Here is a 22,419-nt window from a genome sequence, read left to right as displayed (position 1 = left end):
TTAAACACATTTTTGTAATTAGAATGTACTTGCACAGCAGCAACTTCCTACATGAAAGGGGAAATTGTTGTGGTGGAGAATATTGTTTTCCAGGAGACAGAACAACTTCTAAATGTCCTTGCTATTAACCTGATGTTTTAAACCAGGCGTGGTCCCAGATAAAGGGTCCTGACTGAGTGTAACGAGAGGTCATCTTCTTTGGAGTCTTCCAGGAAATGCCTTCTTCACAGTCAGTTCTTTACACTCTTTGCATCCAGACAAAGAGACTATGTACAATTCTATTCATATTCTCAGATTTTCTTCACCTTTGTGACGGGGAATGGACATGGTAATGAAGAAAATATCTATGCATCTAATGAGTGGGATGGAAATCAATTTTATTTTAATATATTTTGTTAGTTTTGTATGTTTCTTTATATAAGTTCCTGGGACATACTGGAGGACCTGCTTCTTCTAAGTAATCTACATATATTACCTTAATTTATCCTTCACAAATACATGAGGCTCGGAGTGATTAACTTGCCCAAGGTCACATAGTTAAGAGGGATAGAGTCTGAACGCAAACCAAAGTCAGCCTTCTGTTCTACGCAATTCTCTTCACAATCTAAGTATGTTTAAAGTGATCAGGTGAGGAAAGAGAATGCAGTGAGAATTATGTGTTTCAGACTCCATATTGCAATTGATAAGAAAATACTAATCAATTAATTGCAGAATTTAGGCACTTACTCTATAATTTTTATTTAAAACACAGTAACACTATGTTAAAATGCATTAAAAAGCTTTAGAAATGTACCTGTTTTCAAACATAAGTATCTACCTCCATGTGAGCATGTGGTGGTACATGGCATTTGCATGCACACTCACGCATGTGCATGCATAAGAATGTGTGTGTGTGTGAGAGAGAGACAGAGACAGAGACAGACAGAGAGTCTGACTTTCAGTATGCTTGTGTGAACACACGTTCAGTTACCATTTTTAGGTGTAAATCACTCCCGAGCAACATATTCAGAGATTTAACTGGTCGACAGGAAGGCAGGAAGCCGCCAGAAATGCATTCAGGAAATTACTGGCAAAGTAAAAATCACGATTAAAATTTTTAAAAAAATAAAAGAAAGAAAAAGAAGGGAAGACACAAAAGACACTTCAAAGCAAGTGCATCAAGTTACCATGGCAACTAGAGAATGTGGGTTGAAATTTATATGATTCCATTGTTCCAGCAGAGAGGTTCTAAATGACACCCTGGTGGCCTCACAGAGTCGATGCGTCTCCCTGAATGCTCCGGCTTATTACTCAAGAGTGCTTTAGGCATTGAGAAGGAATAGGATCACAATAACTTTGTCAGTTCCAGCCTCCCTAGGCTCTCAAGTGAAGACACTTGTTTCTTCAATTTAGAGGAACAGTACTCTCATTTCCGGAACCAGTTCTGACCAAGCTTAGCAATATTAGCACACTCATACTCACAGATAGCTGAGCAGAGCAAGTATTTGCCTTACTCGATTATCTTAAAGAACCGGCGTACCTGGAATCAGCTCTGGGCCCTCATATATTTTTCGAATTCCTTCCTTTTCCTGTTAGAAGTCTGTCCTGGTTCCCAGGTACTGCAGCTTTGGTCTTAAAATTCTAAGTACCTAATCAATAACATCATCGGCCACAATAGTCCGATCATAGTAGGAAATATTTACTGAAAATATTTTCCACTTATTACCTCAAGTAATAATTAACAAACCACTAAATAAGTGTTACCTACTGTTGCTAAATATGTTTGATTAATGTGTTATGTATGTATGGGAAACTGAGGCTCAGAGAAATTGTGACTTTTTTTCCAAGAAGCCCACGCAAAGCCAAATTTGGTTCCAGATCTGATAACAAAGGCTTTGCCAAGATTTATTTTATTATATGAAATTTTAACTGTGGCTGGTTCCATGTTATAAGCACACTCTCAGAAATATACGACTGCACCGAGTGTAATAGTATCCTGCTGTCATACCCTATTTAATGCATTGGGCAAACAGATATCAGGGCCAACTCCAGCCCAAATTAACTTTAAATTAGGAAACTGCTCGCATTTATTCTGAATATTAGAACACTCATTGTAAGAAGAGGCTGCCCTAGGTCTAGGCTCATTACCTTAGCTGGGCTGTACCAGTTTTGGGTTTGTCACTCTTTCTTTCTGATCCTCAATGGAAGGAAATTGGAAAAAGAAGAGACAAGATGTATCAAACATCTTTTATGTACTGAGTACTGTTTTGTCCTTTTGAATATATTATCTCACTGAATTCTTACCCAAAAGTCTGTGGATTATTTTCATTTCTTTTTTCATGTCTCTTGCTTGCTAAGGGTCAGCAGATTTTAAAAACCTTCTGATACTGCACAGTTAATCATTATTAAAATCTATTCAAGTCTCTTTGGCCATAGTTCCTGCCTTTTTTCCCTTTGACCCTGTCATGATATTCAACAAAGCTGGGACATATTATAATAATGCTTAGAGCAAAAATGAATCAGAGTACTATCAATTTTGTGATAAAGTCAGTTGCTATGAAAGTATTATTAAGGACAATCAAAATGGAGGAAATGAGTTGGCTGAATAAGTAAAAACAAATGTACATATAGTGGTGTTTAATCCAACATCTAATTCGTCTTAAGAGAATATTTGAGAAAAGAGAGTTTTTTACTTTTTTTTCTTTCTTTTTTTGAACGAGTAGTCACGAATTACAGATTTCTATTAAGCTGATGTTTCATTTGTCGTAATAAATAAGTTCCATTTTGTGGAGGAAAAAGGTATTTAGTAAAAGTACCAAAAATGACAGCCTTTGATCTGAATATTTTCTTGACAATCCAGCAGCTTCCTTTAAGTGAGACCGGTGGAAGAGTCATGCTTGGAGATGCAACAGCAACTGAGACTGCCCATTTCCCTCGCTTGGTACAGTAAAGGTTGGTTCCTTTCTTCCAAATGAAATTAGATAATCACTACCCATCTCCCTTGTCACAGAGGTTACATCATTTGGCATAAATTAATGCACCTAATTAAAATTTTAATAAAAACTTGAATTAGAATTTAGACCCTATTTTCCTTAAAACACTTCTGTAATATAAGCTTCTGTGGAGAAAAATAAAAGCAAATTACCAGTTTCCAGTAGAACAAAATGTGAATAGAATAAATTTAACAACTATACTGTGTTATCATAGCAACCAAAGTTTTTTTAAAAAATTGATGTGATAAAAAATGACACAAGAGAACAAATGCATCAAGTTGTTATGGCAACTAGGGAACGTGGGTTGAAATTTATGTATCTAGAATCCAAGAGAATATTCTAAGCAACTAAAATAAACATTTGCTTATTAAAACAGCCCCCAAATAGTACTTATCTATAAGCATTAAAATGTTTTCATTATTTTGTCTGCTTTTTTTTCCAATGGGTGATTTTAAATTGTTAGCATTTATATTTTCATTTCAGCTTGCTTTTTGGCAACAGATACACAAAGATGCAATTTGGTTTGCAGAAAATGGTGCACAAGCCAATTTCAAAATAGCATCCTCAACCATGTTTAAGTTTTTTTTACTCTCCTAATCTTTTTAGTAAAATGTCTCTGATATCAGCTTCTTCTTGTTAAAGGTTTTCCTTACTTGATGATTAAAACTCAATATGATCTTTCTACCTGATTTTAAAGGTCTTCCTCTTAGGTAGAGTGTAGGTTGATAAATTATACAATAAATTTAGATATTTAGGAAGTCTTCTGATGTTTTACACACACATACACGTGCACATGCACAAACACACACATACATACTTGTTTTAATAGTATAACAATTGTCTGGGACTGAATGTTCTAGTGGCACCTGCAATTTTCCACATTATTTTACCCATACTTGCATAGAGTATCTCACTGTGAGAGGAGGAAACATTACATTCTCTCATGAATCCATGCATTTCAGCAAATTTTTCCTACTGCCACTCACACTATGCCTTGTGCTCCTCTACTTGGCTAGTTCATAATCTTCCTTAAAATGCAGTTGAGCTGTCAATTTCCAGGGCACAAATCATTTGAACTGTTCCTTGCCTGCATCCTCATAACACCCTCATATACTTAAAGCTAAGGGTCAAGATCCTTACCAAAATCAATAAATTGACTTCACCATCAAAACAGCTGTGAGTTATTGAGCATTATCAATGCAGTAATGACCTACTAAGGCACTCTTAAATACTATTTCATTTAATATTCAGAAAAGCCCTGTCTAGTAGGTATTATTAGTTTGGGGGGGGGTACCGGGGATCAAACTCATGACCTTGCACTTGCCAGGCAGGCACTTATGCCACTGAGCTATATCCCCAGCTCTCGTAGGTATTATTGCCACCACTCTCCCATTTTATAAATAATGAAAACTGAGTCTTGCTGTTTAAATCACTTCATTTAGACCACATACATTATGTCCCAGAAAAGAAATTCAAATCCATGTCAATGAAATATGGAAGTGAATATTCTTTACCATTTAGCTAATCACTGAAATTTTTTCTTCTCTTTAGAGTTTGAATGTTTTTAAGAACTTTTACATATCTGCACTATAACTACAACTGGAAATCATACATAAAATTTTATATTTTCTATACTAGCCACTTTAAAAAGGTTAAAAGGAACAGGTAAAATTTGTTTTAATAATGTATTTTATTTAATCTCGTAAATACAAATTAATGTCATTTCCACATGTAATCAACAGTAACCAGAAGATATGGAGTTAATGGGCACAAAAATGCAGTTAGGTGAAAGCTTTAACTTCTGGTGTTTTATATAGCACAATATGATGAATATAGTTCAAAACAATTTACTGTGTATTTCGAGAGAATAGGAAAAAAGGATTTTGAAAGTGCCTAATCCAAAAAAAAATGGTAAGTTCTTAGTCGATGGATACACTAATTACCCTGAATTTCTCATTACACATTGCATGCATATGTTGAAATGCTATTCTATAGCCAAGGAATAAGTCCAATTATTACATGTCAATTAAAAATACAAATGCCATCTGCTCATAACAACAATAACATTGGCAGGTCACTATAAAAAGAGCTAAAATTTATAAAATTATCTTCACATGTATGAAGAAAGATTAATAAATTAAACATTTGTTTTAAAAGTTAGGTGAAAAGTGACCCAGGTTAAAATAATTTTAGTAGAATAAAAATATAAATTTAAAGATTAAATATGGTACAGTGAAAAATCTTACATATCTTTTCTTCAAAATAAATGATGAAACGACAAAATTGCTGAAAATAACAATTTCAAGACTGAAAAATTGATCAGACGTACAGAACAAATTGAGAAATGTTTAGTCGTGAAAAAATACTTGACGTCCGGTGAGACGGTGAAGTAAGCGGCATTCTTGCCTGGGCATGTTCTATCTCCACTCCTCCTGGCCCAGTCAGTTTGCCAAGTCTGTTACCATAGCGAAAGTCTAGGAGCCAGTAGCCTTGCTGTGCAAGGGGGCTTTCCTGATTTAGAGTAAAGCATGGAAAAAAAAAAAATGCATGCTTACTGGCACTGGCTGCATTTAACATTGTCTGTAACAATCAATAAAGAACGCCAGTGACACAATTGACCTAACTTAGCATTTCTGATTGGGGCATGCAAAACTTTAGCAGACTTGTTACAAGTTTGAGAGTGACCTAGGATGAAATATCTATAAATGGCTTTGACAAACTCTTCACACAATCCTGGCTAACAGGAAAACCTTTCAACTGCTCAGTAGAGACCAGAGAAGGCCCTTGTCTCAGCACACATCCTTGGCTAATTATAAGGGCACAAGTGCAGAGGAGACATAAAAATGCTTAAAGAAAGTATAAGCTGACACTGACTTAAACTTTGAGTGGACCCCCCAAACCAAACACTGATGGCTGTAGAGGGTAGAAGTCTTACTGATTTAGAGTACAGTATTCAGGCACAAACTCTGATCAAATATTGGCTGATTTGTGAGCTATGATTGCACAGGGGTGATCTCTGATGCCAGGCTTTGAAATATAAACAAGAATTAAAAACCTGAGGAAAGACACTAGTGACTGGACATCAGAGGTGGAAGGAGATTACACAGATGTGGTCCAGGCAAATCACACACAAACCAAAACACCAGCACTAACAAGAACTCTCAGGGTATGCGGTAGAATTCAGATTTATTGCAATATCTTACCTCAATTTTCCAATTTTTAAAAGGAAAAAGATAAAGAATTGTGAAAGTAGTACTGTGTCCAATACAAAACAATGTAGGCAACAGAAGCTCTTTCTGGGTTTTGGAACTGACAAACACATTAAAACAACGATTATAAAAATGTTACAAGAAATAAACATGAGGTTTAAATGATTAGAGAAAGGTATGATTCTGTTGATTCCACTAACAGGGGAGCTTATTAAAATAAAACAACTGTTAAAAATCTAAGTGGAGAGTCTTAAGTTTAAATTTAGTAACTGAAATCAAAAATACCCTATAGGGACTCTATATTAGTTCTAAAATATCAAAAGAAAATATCAGTGAAATTAATTATTAATAATTATAAATTATGTAACCTGAACAACAAAAACAAAAAAATGAAGAAAAAGGAAAACGGAGCCTTGAAGACCTTTGGAACCTCAAATGCAGCAATAAGTATATAACTGGAATCCTAGAAGTTGAAAAGATAGGGAAATAGGAAAAAGTGATAGACTTCTCAAGTCTGATGATAACACTAATCTATAGATCCTCCCAACTCAACAAACTCAAAGTTAATAAAAGAAAGTCGTCTACAGCTAACCTTTTTGTAGAAAAACTGTTGAAAGAAAAACATTTTTGATTCAGCAAGGTAAAACATCTGACACATAATGCACAGGGGAATAACAAGATGATTAATGGTTAACTTCTCAGAAAAAAATGGATGGAAAAATTCAGTGGAATGATACACCAAGGTGCTTAAAGTTTAAAAATTTTTTAAAAGGCTTGTCAGTCAGAACTTCTATATTTAGCAACATTATTTCAAAAAAGGATGACAAAATAAAATCCTACTCAGATAAATAATAGAGAAATCATTCCCAGAGACCTGAAAACTGGAAGCAACCCAAAATCTTCAATGACTGAATGGATAAACAATCTCTAGTATATTCATTCAATGGAATACTAATCAGCAAAACAAAATGAAAAAACTATTGACAAACATAACTTAAATGTATTGCAAAAACATAATGCCAAGTGAAATAAGTTATTCTAAAGAGATTATATACTGTATATTTCCTTCTATACAGTATGCTTGCTTCTTGTCTTTTCCTTTGAAAAGAAGAGACCAATAGGTGCCAAAGAAATGGGCAGAGGGAGAAGGTACTTATAGAGTGTTAACATTACGGGATTTGAGGTGTAATAGAATTGTTCTATATATTAATTACAGTGGACATTTTATGTGTTAAAATTCATAGAACCATATACAAAAGTCATCTTTATGGTAACTGGGAATAATGAAACATAAATGAACCATAAACACACAAGAGATGTATTTTATGGTATGTAAATTATGCATCAATAAAGTTACTAAAAAAATAAAATAAGCTAATGCAGGCAGGACTGATAATGGTATAGGCCTTTCAGGAATAAAATTTTGGTTCACCTTAGAAAACAAGGAAATATGAATTTCCTATATAAAGTTAGTGGGTCTATGTGTGTATATCTGTGTATGTGCATGTGTATTTAGTATAAAAAATTCACACAGAGAGATTAAGTTGGTTTAATAAAATTGACCCCAGAAAACATTCCCTTGAACAGAGTTACTGGTAAAGCTTTGTTGAAATTACTCATTTTGATAAACAGTATTTAAACATCCTTGAAACCAAAATTGAATATCTCCTGAGTACAACATAACTTTCTGTACTCCTGGGTAAGACATTTTTGGAACCAATAGTGGAAGAAAACACAAAAGTTAAATCTCTCCTTTTCTAACCAAAATTATGCCATCAATTTTATCCATCTCCAACACAAATACATATGTGTGCACACAGACACACATACACAAACACACATGCACACACACACAGAGACAGAACTGCTAGCTCCTCTGACCACAAAGATTAATCTCTATGGAATGTAAGAAAGAAAATCACCAAAATGGCTGAGAAATGTATGGACATGCACCCAGAACAATTTATGCTAAGCAAAACCTATTCATCTCTAATTTTTAAGGGATAGAAAGAGCTTCCACAGGGGTGTTGTAGGGAACCTCTTGAGCGTGACAGCAAATTACTCCAAAGAAATATTCTAGCTTTTCTCTTTGAAGAATATACAACATCTCCTATAATAATTTTCATCCAGGAAGATAGATATGGGTTGTTTTTCCTAGTCCTTTTGGTCATCCACAGAGATTTTGGTCATGCACAGAGATGGAAGAAACAAATTACTATTAATGGGTAGGCAGACATTCCAGCAACAGCTGCCTACATACTGAATACTTCCTGTGTGCTTAAACACCCTACATACATTATATCAGATAACCCTTACAATAAGTTTGAGAGATGGATATTATTACTCCATATCATCCTGAATGTCATGAGGCTCAAGAGTGCTAAATAACTTCTCCTAAAGTAATATTTCTGCTTTAATATATCTTATGACAAACATTATCACTGCCTTTTTACAAGAGATAGAAGTGATGTGACTTCGCAAAGGAATATAAAGCAATTGAACTACAGTTAAAATGTAGTTTGATCTGACAATAAATTTATATACTTATAAGAAGAAATTCGAGTACAAGATTCAGAGACAAAAAGACTTAAGGTCATATTGTATCCATTCCACTTACAAGTACTATAACCTTGAGCATATTTCTTAACTTCTTTGTAGCTTATTTTCCTCACCTATGAAATGAGAGTAATAGTACTTACTTTAAAAGGTAGTCAGAAGTATAAAAGAGAGGACATGTTTTTCGTTTACAACACAATAACTATTCCATAAAGTAGTTATTATCATTATAATCTTGCACCATTAACTTCAGTTAATTAATCATCCAAGGAACATCAGTGAGATTGTGACACAGAATTATCTACCTTTAGAGAATTGTATAGAAAGCCCAACTGCCCAGAAAAGGAAAACCTGAATAGCATATAACAGCAGGATACCTCAATGACCAGGGAATATTGCAACAGATATGAGACCCTAGATATGGAAATAAATGAAAGAGTCTGTGGATGGATGGTGAAAGAGAATTAACATTTAAATGGCCCTTAGTCATGCTAGGAACATCATACTACATTCTTCATTTTACTTTACCTGGAATCAGAAGATAATTTATCCTTGCAGTATAATATGTCAGCAAATTCTATTATGTTTCCCTTTGAAATTTCTATCAGCTACCATGTCCCCTACCATTCTTCTCATTCTTTCTGCCATCATCCTGAATCAAAGATTTACCCTTTTATGCTGAGATGCCTGGACTGTCATAGAAAGAGCATGCATTCACATCCTCACTTCTGTCCACCCATGGAAAGAACTTTGGATGAACACAGGTCTATTTTGTTTTCATTTGCTTTTTAATTGAGATATAATTCATCTACCAGATTTGTTGTTCTGAAGTTCAAACAATGATTTTAATAATTACCATAATTCCTAATTCCACATTTTATTACCCTAAAAAGAACCCTTCTATCCATTAGCAGTTGCTGCTAATTTCCTCTAGTTAATGCCTCTTGTCCCAGGAAACACTAATCTACTTTCTACTCTATGGATTTACCTATTTTTAGAATTTTATATAAATGTAATCATACAATATAATGCCTTTTTTGTCTGGGTGCTTCCACTTATGTTTTCAAGCTTTATCCATGTTTATCCATGTATTGGCACTTCATTTCATGGCTTATTAATATTCCATTGTATACAATATCTACATATTGTTCATCCATCTGTAGGTGGTGGGTACTTAGACAATCTCCACTTCTTGGCTATTATGAATAATGCTGCTATGAACATTCACAAACAAGTTTCTTTTGTGTGGACATCCAATTTTAATTTTCTTGGATGGATACCTAAAAGTACAATTGCCACATTATATGGTAGCACAGTTTAAATTGTCAAGGGAACTTCCAGGCTGTTTTCACCTGGAAAATGCCATTTCACATTTCAACCTGCAGTGCATGAAGATTCTAATTTCTTTATACCCTTACCAACAATTTTGCTTGTCTTTTTATTATAGTTTTCCTAGTGGGTATGAAATGATATCTCAGTGCAGTCTGACTTCCATCCCCCTAATGATTAATGATATTGATATCTTTCCATGTTACTAACCAATGGCTTATCTTCTTTGGAGAAATGTATATTCAAACTCTTTGCCTGTCATTTAAAAATGTACTAGGAATGGGTTATTTCTCTTTTTAACTACTGAGTCATAGAAAAGTTCTTATTTCCCACTTGTCTCCATTCACACCAGCACTCAACAGCTAGCTAACCCCTAACTTTTGTACTTTAATATAGACCCTACTTTATCTTCTATAGCATCTCTTGCAACTATTCCTGTTCATACTGGCTCTTCATTTTGGTGAAGCTTCTGCTAAATGGATTTATAATCAGTTGTATAGCGAGGACTTTTTCATTTTTCATGTTAATCTTTTTGTCTTCTGGCAGACACAACCTGTAGCTCTTTACACTGTCCCTTCCCCATCTGTAATTGAACAGAACACACACACATGTAGGAGTAACAAGCCTATACTGTGTACAGATACCAGAATCAATATACTTTACTTAGATAACTCCTCTGAATCAGTGAGTCAAAAAAGCAGGACGAATGCAACTAATGCAATGTCATAAGGCATCTTTATTTTTTTGTCTGTACTTTTCCTTTAACCTCATTTCCCATCATTGAATGGAAATTTAATCAGTCTCATGATTTTATGCTTACTCTTAGGTAATAAAAAATTCTACAAGTGAGTAATTAAAAATTTCACTCCAATGTAATAAAATTTCCTTCTAACACAACTTCTGATCCCTCTAGGGTTGGGACACAAAAGACAGAAGAAATAGAAGGAACATAAGAAAGTTTAGAGTTAACTGTTACTCTGAGAAGGCTTTGGGAGGGGTGGGAGAGGCTGCAGGAACAAAGAAATCTCCTTACAAACTCTTTTTTACTTTCCAGCCATCCAGCAACTATGTTATAATCTTAGATACGCAAGAACCATCTGAATGGATTTTGGCCATGGAGTTCTAACAGCTCACTCTGAGAATGTCCATGTTAACATCCTTTACACATACCTTATCCCTGAATTTTTCACTTGCAAGTTGATACTGTTATGGTTGCTACACTGTGTCAACTTGAGGAGTCCAGAGGCTTGGCTAGGTGACTCAGCAGTTCTGCACCCTGGGGTGAAAAGCTGCTCTGGGAGGTTGTTCATTGTGTCAATTTGAGAAGTTCAGAAGGTTAACTAAGTGACTGGACAGGGGTCGCGTCCTTACTTTGTATCATCCTGAGCCTGTGCAAGAGGAGGGCACAGAGGTTGTGGATGTAAAGGACCACCCCTCCCCAGGGTGGGTGGCTGCATACCATAGAAGGAAAATGAGAAAGGACTGGCTGCTGGTTCAGAGGAGCTCCAGTTTTCACCTTCAGCTTGGTCATCTCCTGGCTTCTGGTGCACACTGTTTGGCTTCTGCCTGGGACTCTTCAGCATTCTGGTGTAGACTCTTTAGCCTTCATTGTGGATTCTTTAGCACTCAGCCGCAGACCCATCTGCCTCCTGATATGGACTTGCCCGGACACTGCAGTGAGCTCCAGGCCTTGGACTGGGCTCTTCAATCTCCAGCATGCAGACACCCTCTACACGCTTCCTCACCCAACTCTGTGGCAGACCATTGTAAGCCAAACTTGTAATTTCTTATACATTTGTACGTCTTGTGTTATTTCTATTTATCCAGTAAACCCTGACTGATACAATAACAAAGCAACATATACAATTTTTGTCATATATACTCAGCATAGAGATTATCTAGCCCAGTCTCCTGCCTGCAGGCAGATCCAAATTTTATATATCCTTTCTCCTTTGTACTAGGCTCAGCTACCAGTTTCCTCTGCAAACTGCTTCCATCACCCTTAAATTGACAATACTCTTTATGTTACACTTGTTAGACAAAGATTTTAATCTGGATTCCCTAGAGGAAGTCTGATGGGTCATAAAAATACTTAATTATAATTTCATCAATGTAGAGGGTGAGGTAAATGGCTGATATTATAACTAACCACCTATTTCAAATTTTAATGCTCATAAAAGTAATCTTATTGTTTTATTGATTAGCTTTATGAGAAGTATTTCAATTTGAATTTATAATAATAAAAATATTATTCTTTTTATGTTTATTTTTTTATTTCATGTAAGATTTTGTTTGAAATAAAAAGACAGGTCTGTTACTACTCATAAAAAGCTTTTTATATTTTTTATTATAAAGAGAAAAAAAACAAAGTTTAAAATGAGATAAAAGGAGGGTAACAATGGTTAATACATTGAGTATTGTTATCTTTAAATTAATCATGCAGAGTACTAGATATATGCATTTAATTGTCCAGACAATATTAGCACAAACTTTTCTTTTCAATTAACTAAGCCATTCTTGCTGGGGTGAGATGGAATCTCAGTGTTGTTTTAATGTGCATCTCTCAAATAACCAGTGATGCTGAACATTTTTTTCATGTATTTTTTGCTGTTTATATTTCTTTGTCTGAGAATTGTGTATTCATCTCAGATGCCACTTTTTGGATTGGGTCTTCAAACTTGGGGCTCTTATTTTCTCAATACTTTATACATTCTAGATAGAAGTACTTTGAGGGACAATTGGCTAAAATTTTTCCCACTCTGTGGGTTGTCTTTTTTTTTTTTTTTTGTGGGTTGTCTTTTAACTTTGTTAGTGATTTCTTTTGCTGTGCTTTTTAATAAGATAAGATCCCAGATGTTTGTTTTTTGAAGTATTTCCCATGCAGTCTGGGTTTTGTTCATGAACTCTCTACTTTATATCTATGTCTTCAAGATTTCTACCACTTTCTCTCCTAATAGATTTAGTGTTTCTGCAGTTGTGAATGAAGTAAAAATAGTACAGGGGCAGTCCTATAAACTCTCTAATGGCTCTTTCAGCTCTGTTCTCAAATTCTATCAAGATTTATTTCAGTCTTACCTTTTCCAAGCTTTGCTGTCCTTCCCTCAAAATAGCCATATACTAATGCCCAAAAGTTAGGCATTAGATTAGCTCTTTTGAGTTAGAACATGTCTCTGGGTATAAGTTGTTACAACAGATATCCAGATATGATATTTAATTCCATTACTAGTAAAAGGTAAAAATATGTGCAGCCTTCTCCACTTTCATTAATAGCTGTGGGATAAGTTACTCTATGATAAAAAGCAGCCACTAGTATCTACCTATTCCTTTGAGAGCCTTTTATAACTATGGATTTTCTCCTTTGGAAATTATTATATGAGCAACAAATGTAAATGACATATGCATTTCAAAATATGACAGGAATCATCTGAAAGTCTCCAGACAAGTTATTTTTAAATATGGATATGAACCAGAAATATCTAGGAAAGTTTTATATAAGAAGCTATAAATTCTTGCCTAAAATCCACTCTAGAAAACTCTGAAGGAGCAGGTACATAATGTGACACATGTATATGTAATTTTTGTTCTACAGATTATTCTACTGTACATACCCAGAAGTACTACCCAAAGGTACTCTAGGCCCTTAGTTTAGGAACCCTCTATATGCTTATTTTTCTGTGTCTCTAGAAAAATGAAGCAGTATTTGAACTACAAAATGCATATGTTCAGGCACACACACATGCACATATACACTCTTTAAAAATTCTTTTGACGTGCTCAGGATTGAACCCAGGACCTCATACATGCTAGGCAGGCAAATGCTTTACCTAGATACACACAGCTCACCCACTTCTTTTCACCTATTCCCCTTTCCCTACATTCAGGCACCAAAGATGACTTTCCTGATATGAGGCCCTCAGGTAGAAAAGATAATCATATTCTTGGTTTCAATTTCAAAAAAGAATTCTTAAGACCTATCGCAAAAATGATACATGTTGTCAGTAAGACAAATATTTCCAGTGATAAGGGCAGGGATGCTTTGCTCTCTTATTTGTTTTTTTTCCTTTAAATGCTGCAATTTGAGTAACAGCTGAAAGGCCCAAAGATTTCAGAGACCAGAAGTTAAAATAAACCACATAATGGACAAAAAAAATGTTTCCTGTCTCCGAGGGAGAAAGAAAAAATTTCTCAGAGTGGAAACAGTACAGGAGGATTGTAGCACCAGGTTGGGTATTAACAGGTCCCTTATAGGGTCTTATACTCTTGTATAGCACCTCCTCTTGGTCAGTCCCTTAGTGGGGAGAACTAGAATGACAGAAAACCTACATAACAGGAGGAAAGGAAGTGGCCCAAATCAGAGAGGTACTTTCATTTATTAATTATTATTTTATTCATGGAGTTATTCATATAATCAAGAAATGTTTATGGAGCACCTATTGTATGTCAAGCTCTATATAGGTGCTGGATATAGGGGAGTGTTTTGTTTCTCATATAAAGCTAGAAAATATAAAGCCTAGCAGAGAAGTGCTGTTCAATAGACTGGCCCCAAACTAGTAGTCTTAACAGAACCCAAAAGACAAAGCCCAGATAGATTCCACACATATACTTTCAAAGGGCAGCATTTAAATTTTCCTGTATCACTAAGAGGAGATGTGACAGTAGATGAGGGCAAGAGATGTCCCCTAAAGAACCCTCACAATCACAATGGGAGGCAAAGGTGATCCATATGGATTTGTGAAGCAGAATTGGGGGGGAACTTCAGTGCAGTGCAGTGGAATCAGTTACTCACTGAAGGTCAGTGGTGCCTGTATGTCTCAGCAATAGGCAATGTGCATGAGTGCTAGACCATCAACCCCTTCCTTACACTACAATGACAAGTGCCACGGCGTGGAACTTAGATCATAGCTCTGGAGAGAAGAAGTGAAAAAAAAAAAAAAAAATCCATGAACTGAATAGAAACCTGGGCAAATTTAAATCATGAAGTAAGTAATTTCTCCTCAAAGTGGCAGAGTTTTAGGGATTCAACTGTTACTAAAAGTGGAGTATTAGTTAAATATTTCTAAAATAGGCATATTTTTGAAAAGTAAAATCTCATAAATCAGTTCAGTGAATATAAGATATATAATCACTATACAGATGAAAATTTTTGACAGCACTGAGCATTAAACCCAGGAGTTACTGAGCTACACTCCCATCACTTATTAAAATTAACCAATTACTTTTCAGGTAGTATCTCATTGCACTGTCTCAACAAAATGGCCTAAATTCTAAGTAAATGCTAAAGTAAGGCTCTAGTCTGGATAAACATTTCTGACTCCATTGGTGCACTAAAGCTAATCTGTAATTAAGATATTAAATGAATTTTTAAAGTTTCTAGGAACTTCAGGGAGTACGATTAGGAGAGTATTGATTTCCACTGTGTCAATAGTCCCAAAATGAGCAACTTCAAGCTGCCAAGTCAGACAGGTAGCAAAATTCCTTGAAATTTTAAAAATTCATTCTATCAGTTAGTTACAGATTGGCTTTGGCTCACCAACTGAGTCAGGGATGTTTATCCAGACCAGAGTCAGATTTAAGCACTTACTAGAATTTGGGGCATTTTAATGAGACAATAAAATGAAGTATTTTAAGAACAGATATCCAATTAGTATGGATAATTAAGTTAATGTACTTTACCTAAAGTACACATAAAAAGTATCCTTTCCTTCCACTTTTAGCAAGCCAAATACAAAAAGAAATGTTGCCTCAACACACACACACACACACACACACACAGTTCTCTGAATAGAAATATAAATGCTCTTTTACAAGATCCACGTTAAAGGAATCAACTGTACCTGTTTTACTTTGTCACCTTGCATTCTGCTCATAAGCATCAGCATAACTACATCTATATAAAGTATGAATTTTTCTCTTTCTACTTCATAAAGGTCAAAGAAAACTAAGGACATTTAAAATGGCTTGTGAAATATGGTGATGGCAAAGGAGTACAGGCACGAGATTGATGGACCTTTATGCAATAAGAGAACAAAATAATTCCATGGATTTTTCTCAGGTACAATTGAACTTTGCTTTTTATAGATGACATATTACTGAAATGATGTATGTGTGTTACACTGGGAAAAGTCAAGACATATTTTAGACTCGTAGTTGTATTTTTTTCTTTTCAATCCTAGACATTTTGGAAATTTTAATGGAAACGATTCATGCTTTGACAGAAATGCACATATATACATAAAATTTTGCACGAAATGGGTCAGGATTAACAGGCATTCTGCAACTAAAGCTGGAGCTTCTGACTCATATAGAAAGCCCATATTTTGGGGCTGGGGATTTAGCTCAGCGGCACAGCGCCTGCCTGGCAAGCGCAAGGTCGTGAGATCGATTCCTGGTACTGGAAAAAAAACTAAAAAAAAAAAAAAAAAAGAAAGCCCATATTTTAAATATATAAGAAAATCTTAATATTCATAGAAAAACCAAAATATTTACTTTAGAAAGGCAGTACATTTAATCATGAGGGAAAGCAACCAGTTTAACTTATGTTTTCACTAAATTAAGATTTTTATTTATTTGAGTTTACTTATCATAAGTACCTGAAAGGCAAACCCATAGATATGAGGAGACAAAAGAAACTTTAGAGATCAAATTACACAAGTCCTTTGGTTTCTTAATATAGAGATAGATGTTCTAAACATTGAACCAACTAGAATAAGTCTCCACGACCAGGAATCCTTATGGTGTTGGGAAACAGCCCTGGACTATGTCAGAAGCCCTCAATTCCAGTCAAGTTCTGCCACTTGTAATCTGCATGATACTGGGCACATCATTTAGCATCTCTGATATTTCCTTGGCTAAAAATCTTACCTACAAGGACTAAGTGAGATAATACTTATGAAAACAATCAATATTAGATTGTCACAAATATAATAAGAAAATTATAAGTGATGAGTGAACCATATTTATCCTTAATGTTAGGGCCAAACTTATCAGATGCAGGACTACCTGACACCTGATAGTCTGTTTTATAATGAAAAAATTGTGAAAAATGTGTTAGAATTAGTATTACAGGAAAGATTTTTTATAGGAAAGATTTTTGTTATAAATGGGATAATGGAAAGAACACTTGGGGTTAAAAAATTTAGATTTATTTCCAAGTCTGTAATTGACTACTTAATCTAGAAAATCATCACAGACCTCTGGGCTTCAATTTTTGAATGACCAGAAGTTCTTAAACAATTACAGAATTGTCAGAGCCAGACCTCTTTATGGACACAAAGAAACCTATAAGGCTTCTTCCTACAACAAGAACACAATTAACACTTCATGTCAGGAGAAGCAGGAATCCCAAAATAGCTATTAAATTTTTAAAAGAGGCATAATATCAACCCTGAAATGACTTATAAAATGGTCTCCAATACAAAATCAATTTATCTGTGTATGAATTTATACATATATAATGTAAATTGATATATATACAAATATCACGGAACATATATATTATGGAATTACAGAATTGTATAAGAAAAACATTCTATTTAATAATACTAATTATGACATTGGTTAATAGTCTTGACAAAAAAGGTACTTCATCATTTCTTTGCTGGCTGATAAAATCTAAACTCACCAACACCTGCTGTGTTTGGAAAATAGTTATATTTTCTATAAATTCTTAAGTAAATATTGTCCATATTGGTTATTATTAGGCCATTACAGTTAATTGAGTTTGTTTTTTGAGCACCAATAATTCTTAGCTTTTAAACTTTCATCTTTTGCCATTAAGTAGCCTTGTACATTTAACTTATCACAATCTTTTGTGAGGAAACAATTTCATAGATCTCTCCCACTGTAATATAAGGAACTACGAAGGAATATTAGACTTTCCTAATACTAAATCTGCATTAGTCAGGATCCTCCAGAGCCACAAAAGCAATAGGGTATGTAAATAGAGGTATGAGAAGGGCCTTACTAGGGAAATTGACTCATACATTTATGGTGGCAGGGAAGTCACATAACACGGCATCTACAAGTTGGAGACCCTGGGATAAGTATAATAGCATAGCCCAGTCCAAGTACAAGAACTCCAAATTCAGGCAAGTGAATCTTATAACCCACCCTATAGTTGAAATCCTGAGTATCCAGGGGCCACTGATGTTAAAACCTATAGCCCAAAGATCAACAAGGCTGGAGTTTTGATATCCAAGGCAGCAGAAAAAAATTTGATTTCAACTGTCAGAGAGAGATCAATTTGCCTTTCAAATTTTCAACATTCAGGATTATGGTGTTGGAGATTGTATCCTGGGATTATGACTGGAACCAATTAATATGATACCCCTAGCAATAAAGAGGAAAACCAACTAATGGGTACAAATAGATGAATCTCAAAAACACATAGAGCAAAAGAAGCCTGAAACAAATGTATGAATACCATATAATTCCCATTACAAGAAGTACCAAAAGAGTCACAATAAGCCTATGGTGACAAAAATAAAATCTCAAGAGCATGTGTGAAGGGATCATAAAGCTGCATGAGGGAACCTTCTGTTGTGATAGGATTTTTAGCTAAGTTTACATGAGTACGTGCAAGGATCAAGAGTCACTGACTGAGCACTCAAGATTTGTACATTTCATTATATATAAATTACATATCAGTTATTTCTTGGTTTGGTATTCTAAGTATTAATTCTATAATTCTCCCTCTATTGTCATAGGTCTACTTTTTAACAAGCACCCAAGATGATTCTTATAGAGTTTGCTCATTGATCTCTCCTTGAAAAGCACTATCTGTGAGGAGTTAAAATGTGTTCTTGTCCTAATATTATCCTTTCCACGAAATAATAAATAAAAGGAAAGAATGAAATAGAGTTTTAAACATAACACTTGGTGTCTGTACATACATTGGGCACAGAACAGAGAGTAAGCTACTCCACAAGGTCTATAGGTCCCAAACCTAGACACACTTCAGAATCATTGCAGACATAAAATATTTATCTGCCTTTGGTTGCACCCTTGTACCAAGAAAGCAGAGTAATTTGTTGTCATACCTATGAGTCTATATTTTTCTAAATTACTTATAGGATCCAAATGAACAACTCAGTTTTGGAAAATATGATCCAGATGGTGAGTGTCTGCTAGGGAAAAATGGTGCTATGTTCAACTAAACCTTCCCTTTGTATCAAAAAGGTTTCTAAGACTCAGTCAAGACAAAATCTTTCATTCTCAATTTTTCCAAATGTAATATAAAATATTCTCATTCTTTACTCAATAACCAATAGGGGGGACCCAACATAACCAATTAGAGAAGGAGGTGCACTGGAATAGCTTGAAAGACATACACTGGATAATATAGGCATTCTGAAACAGAGAAGACAATCACATCCAGATCTGGAAAATTAACTCAAAGAAGAATCCTCAAATCAAGCCAAGTATCTGTGTTGCTGAAAAAGGGAAACAAGGCTGCTGCTGGCTCGCTCCTCCCCCTATACCCATTAGCCAGTGAACACAGCATCTTGGGAGCAGCACTAACAGCATGAGGAAAAGTGACAAAGGTGCAAAGGTCAGAATCCTGGGATACGCTCCCTACATACACTCCTCCAATCTTGAAGAAGAAATATAGCTTGGGAGTAAACTGTGGCTGGGATCCCAAGAAAGTTGAGGACTACAGCCCATGGAAGGGAGAAACAATAACACAAAAACGGGCAATCCCTTTGTCACATCATCCTCAAAAACCTTCCTGTGGCACCCTACCCACCACCCAGCATCAACAAGAAAAGCCCTCCAACCTAACCAGAGAGAGGATGAACACCACAAATTGGGCGTGGCACCAAGCCCGCTGGCAGGGACCCATGAATTCCATTCCTGAAGATACAAGAGAAGGGGAGAGAATAAATGGACCCAATCCAGAGTGAGCATTTTTGTATTTTTTCCCAGGCACAGAACAAATCTGAGACAATAGGAATTCCTGCCCATGACTCACCATCTCACACAGCCAAAGGAGGCATCTGCCAAGGCTGAGTTCTTCATAAAGTCCCACAGGTTGGAAAGTGGAGCTTTTAACTCAGGGACAGATAAAGGAAGGAACAGAAGCAGCAGCCTGGGTCAGAGAGCTTTGGGTGATATACTGGACAAAAGCTCCTGGAGCAAGAACATAGACACTACTATGCGATTTGTCTGGCACTGAGGGGAAGGGGAGAAATTGGCAGAAGCTGATGGAGAATCACGTGTTGAGAAAGCTACATTATATCCTTTTTCTCAAATTAGTTGAGGTGGTTAGATCTTGAGACAGACAATGGTCTGAAGCTGGCCATGGCCAAAGCATAGTTTGCAGCCAGGAAGTAGGTACAGAGAGACCGAAAGCCCTCAGCATTCACAGGCAGAAATAAAAAGCTCTCGGCTGGATGGTGGTGGTGGAATTCTGGCCACATTCTACAGTGGACATATGGATTTATTTTGCTTGTTTCTTTGTTTGTTCTTGGTTCTTTACTTTTTTAAAAATTTCCTTGGTTCTTGCTTCTTTATCAATTTTATTTTTAATTTTTTTTCCTTTATTCTGGTCTCTTTTAGCCTTCTTTCCTTCCTGTTCTTTTTCACTATTCCTCATTTCCCCCATGCCTTTGTCTTTCCTAATTCTTCTCCACCTTTCATGTGAAAAAATATGTATAAATATAAAGAGAGAGAGTATATATATTTCAGGAAAGAAAAATAGTATGACGTTTTTTTCAACAGGTGGTTTTACCCGTATATAGGGATCCTAAAGGATATTGTATATTGCAGAAAACCCACTACACTGCTGGCCCTTAGAGAAGAAATTGAAAATGTATGTGCAGCAATCTTAGTGACCAAGGTTACCCAAGCAGCAGTTCACTGTACTAATAAATGTGTGGAAGCTAGTGGCCACTACTTTTAGCACCTCTTATAATTGTAGAGGCCAAAGATAACTTGTATTAATCTCATGGTGTCTCAATAAATTAAGTGCTAAAATATTTACACACATTTTTCTTCTCCTGAAATATGTATGCATTTTTTGGCAGACTCTGTATATAGCAAGTACCTACACATGTACAAAAGAGAATAAAAATAGACCAGTGCTTTAACTTGAATGGTACAATTTATGGCTATGTTGGGCTAACCCTTAACAGAATTGTGCTTAGATGATCCAAACAAAACTAACTACAAATATATTAACATGTTTTGATAACTCTACATATTCTCTCTCAACCACTAATTATACTTCCCTCCCCCTGCATCCCTCTTCCCATCTCTACAAATATTCCTTCCCCACAAAAGCTCACCTTTCACTTCAGCTGTAATACCCCTAACAGAGTCAGAACTCCTATTTTTCACATACTGACATTTCTTTTATCTTTCTCCTTTTACTGATTCATTCTCTTCCTTTTCCTGTTGCTCCTTTCTTTCCTTCTCATTCCACATCCCAGACTTACCACTGGTAACAGTACAGTAAAATCTGCAAAAGGGTGAAACTGCCCAAAAACGTTTTAATTTTCATTAAAGGTGTATAGTTGGACCCACAGATGCTGTTATAACCAGTAGGAATTCTCTCCCAACAACACTACCAAGATCACATCACTAGAAAACAGAACTGAACTGAAGAGATCTTCGTATAACAACTGTCTTCACTCTATTTGACCTCTACTATCAGCAAACACACACAAAATAAAATAAAATAGGAGCATGATAAAACAAGTCAACAAAATGCTTCCAAAGATTCCAATCCACCCACTCAGGGGAACTGATGGAGAAGAAATTGAGCGCCAAATAGCTGGGTCATAAAAAAAACGATTAAAGATGAAACAGAGAAACTCAGGAAACTCAAAGATTAAATAAATAGTAGAAAAAACAAACTTGGTCAATGTAGTCAAAGATGAATCAAATTAAAAATTAGAAAAGCTGACCAACATCATTCAAAACATGAATGACAAATACTAAGAAATAGATTCCATGAAATGATGTCAAACAAAAATTCCAGAGATAAAAAGTCTATTGAAAATATAAACAGCAAGAGAGACCACATTGAGAAAATATTCTCAGACATTAAGGACAGAATGAAAGCATAAAATAGCACACTCAGTGATAGCTTAAAAGCACAAGTAAGCAAGGAAAATTGACCCATAAGCTGCTGAATGATGCTAAGTAAATTAACCTAAGGTGAAATAGAGTTCAAGAAAAATTACAGTGTAGCAAGTATGGGGAAAAAACTGGCTTACACAAATAACAGCAGAAAACTTTCCAAGGAGAGGGAAAGAATTCAACATATACATAGGTGAGGCTTATAGAACTCCAAATCATTACAATCAAAGAAACTCCCCCCAATATATCATAGTCAAAATCCCAAAGTCCAA

General features: G+C 35.4%; 1 protein-coding gene and 1 long non-coding RNA gene across 5 annotated transcripts in view; one reads left to right on the top strand and one right to left on the bottom strand.

Moving 5' to 3' along the window:
* Positions 1 to 22,419, bottom strand: part of Dlg2 (discs, large homolog 2 (Drosophila)) — a 1,924,417-nt gene that overhangs the window by 1,546,518 nt on the left and 355,480 nt on the right. The window lies entirely within an intron of this gene.
* On the top strand, positions 1,244 to 18,883 carry LOC102024664. The gene is made up of 4 exons (XR_260162.1): positions 1,244 to 1,595; positions 2,840 to 2,931; positions 15,994 to 16,118; positions 18,772 to 18,883. It is a non-coding gene; the product is annotated as an uncharacterized LOC102024664 (long non-coding RNA).

Source organism: Chinchilla lanigera, unplaced genomic scaffold, assembly GCF_000276665.1.
Source record: "Chinchilla lanigera isolate Chin_1 unplaced genomic scaffold, ChiLan1.0 scaffold00013, whole genome shotgun sequence".
Classification (NCBI taxonomy): Eukaryota; Metazoa; Chordata; class Mammalia; order Rodentia; family Chinchillidae; genus Chinchilla; species Chinchilla lanigera.
The sequence above is the reverse complement of the archived record's forward strand: the minus strand, read 5'-3'. Positions and strand labels throughout refer to the sequence as shown.